At 57.6% G+C, this 2500-nt stretch overlaps 1 non-coding gene across 1 annotated transcript in view; it reads left to right on the top strand.

Moving 5' to 3' along the window:
- The first annotated feature begins 1340 nt into the window (after positions 1–1340).
- The window catches only part of LOC124770326, a 1909-nt gene continuing 749 nt past the window's right edge, over positions 1341–2500 (top strand). Inside the window, exon 1 of the ribosomal RNA XR_007013179.1 lies at positions 1341–2500. This exon is cut by the window's right edge and continues 749 nt beyond it. This is a non-coding gene — a ribosomal RNA (small subunit ribosomal RNA).

Here is a 2500-nt window from a genome sequence, read left to right as displayed (position 1 = left end):
AAATATTGTGCACGCAGCTACGTGTCGTCTCCCTATGAGAGCTGGATTGCAGTGTGGTACGCCATAGAGACGTGTGGGAGGAACGGACGCCGTGGATGGCGATCAGCATGAGCTGTCTGTTGATGTATTCGGACCTAGTCGTCTCTCCTCACACACCGTGATGGCATGGTGCACCGCGTTCCATATCTGCGACATGCTACAGAGGCCGGTTGACAGTCGTTCGAGCAATGGACATCGCATACGTACGGGGGCCACCTTCCACGTATTGTCTAGGCGTGCACATTTTGTTGCGTGTATGTGGGCAGACGTAGTGTGGCGTGACACCTGACACAGGCATGCAATAATCGTTGAAGTTGCAAATGGCGATGGACGCCTGCGTTTTCTGGTGAAGTTACGCAAATGAACAAATGGTAACCTGTTGTGGTGCGGTTGTTCTCGCTAGGGGTGAATCGGTGATGGCGACGATAGGTTGAGGTACTAACCGGTTGTTCCAGCGATACCCACCATGCCGACGAAACTGAACGGCATCTGGGTGTGAAGCGATACGCGGCGGTGGCTGGGTGGGACCGTCCCCGGCCGGTGAGGGGGCGCCTCCCGGCGTGCTGGCCGCGCGGTGCGTGGGCGCACGCGCTACAGCCGGCTGGTGGGGGCGGCCAGTGGCAGGCGCGCCGGCCGACGGACGCGGCAGGCGTCGCAGCTGCGCGCCGGCGCACCCTGCGCGCGGCGCCGTGCGGCCAAAGTAGGTCCTCGCGGGCCCGGTGCGAAGCGCGGTGGACATCTTCAGTGTGCTGGTCCGATTGAGGACTGTGTGCGTTGAGGATGCGCCGCCGCCCGGCGCTCGGCGCCGCGACGCCGTCTGCTGCTCGGTCGCCCCAGCGGTTCTCGCTGGTGGTTTGTATCGCAGCTGTGCGGATGTGTTGGCGCGTGCGCTGTGCTGGGAGAGTTCGCTTCGGCACCCAAGTGGGGCTTTTGTCCTTCTGTGGCGCTGGCGTTGGAGCTGCCGGTCACCGTAGGTGGCGCGTGTTGTCTCCCGCCGGCAATGCCACGACAGCACGCTCCCGGGCCTCTGTCGGCAGCGGCAAGCTCAGTTGGGAGCACGGGTGGTCGCACCGAAAGCGTCTACTCGCCTAACTCCGGGCGATTGCGCCTCTCTCGAACCCGACCAAGTACTTGGGACGGCGCTGCGCGCCGCCGGGACCTGAGAGGGTTTCGAGGTGTATTGTGCAGGGGAGCTCAGCCTCCTCCTGTTTGCAGAATGATTGAGCGGACGCTTGCGTGTTCGCGCGGGCCCCCGGGACACACTCCCGGGCGGCCGGCTGCTCAGCTCTAGTTGACGCAGCTCCCTGGTTGATCCTGCCAGTAGTCATATGCTTGTCTCAAAGATTAAGCCATGCATGTCTCAGTACAAGCCGCATTAAGGTGAAACCGCGAATGGCTCATTAAATCAGTTATGGTTCCTTAGATCGTACCCACGTTACTTGGATAACTGTGGTAATTCTAGAGCTAATACATGCAAACAGAGTCCCGACCAGAGATGGAAGGGACGCTTTTATTAGATCAAAACCAATCGGTCGGCTCGTCCGGTCCGTTTGCCTTGGTGACTCTGAATAACTTTGGGCTGATCGCACGGTCCTCGTACCGGCGACGCATCTTTCAAATGTCTGCCTTATCAACTGTCGATGGTAGGTTCTGCGCCTACCATGGTTGTAACGGGTAACGGGGAATCAGGGTTCGATTCCGGAGAGGGAGCCTGAGAAACGGCTACCACATCCAAGGAAGGCAGCAGGCGCGCAAATTACCCACTCCCGGCACGGGGAGGTAGTGACGAAAAATAACGATACGGGACTCATCCGAGGCCCCGTAATCGGAATGAGTACACTTTAAATCCTTTAACGAGTATCTATTGGAGGGCAAGTCTGGTGCCAGCAGCCGCGGTAATTCCAGCTCCAATAGCGTATATTAAAGTTGTTGCGGTTAAAAAGCTCGTAGTTGGATTTGTGTCCCACGCTGTTGGTTCACCGCCCGTCGGTGTTTAACTGGCATGTATCGTGGGACGTCCTGCCGGTGGGGCGAGCTGAAGGCGTGCGACCGCCTCGTGCGTGCTCGTGCGTCCCGAGGCGGACCCCGTTGAAATCCTACCAGGGTGCTCTTTATTGAGTGTCTCGGTGGGCCGGCACGTTTACTTTGAACAAATTAGAGTGCTTAAAGCAGGCAAGCCCGCCTGAATACTGTGTGCATGGAATAATGGAATAGGACCTCGGTTCTATTTTGTTGGTTTTCGGAACCCGAGGTAATGATTAATAGGGACAGGCGGGGGCATTCGTATTGCGACGTTAGAGGTGAAATTCTTGGATCGTCGCAAGACGAACAGAAGCGAAAGCATTTGCCAAGTATGTTTTCATTAATCAAGAACGAAAGTTAGAGGTTCGAAGGCGATCAGATACCGCCCTAGTTCTAACCATAAACGATGCCAGCCAGCGATCCGCCGCAGTTCCTCCGA

This window comes from Schistocerca piceifrons, unplaced genomic scaffold (assembly GCF_021461385.2).
Source record: "Schistocerca piceifrons isolate TAMUIC-IGC-003096 unplaced genomic scaffold, iqSchPice1.1 HiC_scaffold_790, whole genome shotgun sequence".
NCBI lineage: Eukaryota > Metazoa > Arthropoda > Insecta > Orthoptera > Acrididae > Schistocerca > Schistocerca piceifrons.
Note: the sequence above shows the minus strand (reverse complement) of the source record. Positions and strands in the feature narration are given on the sequence as shown.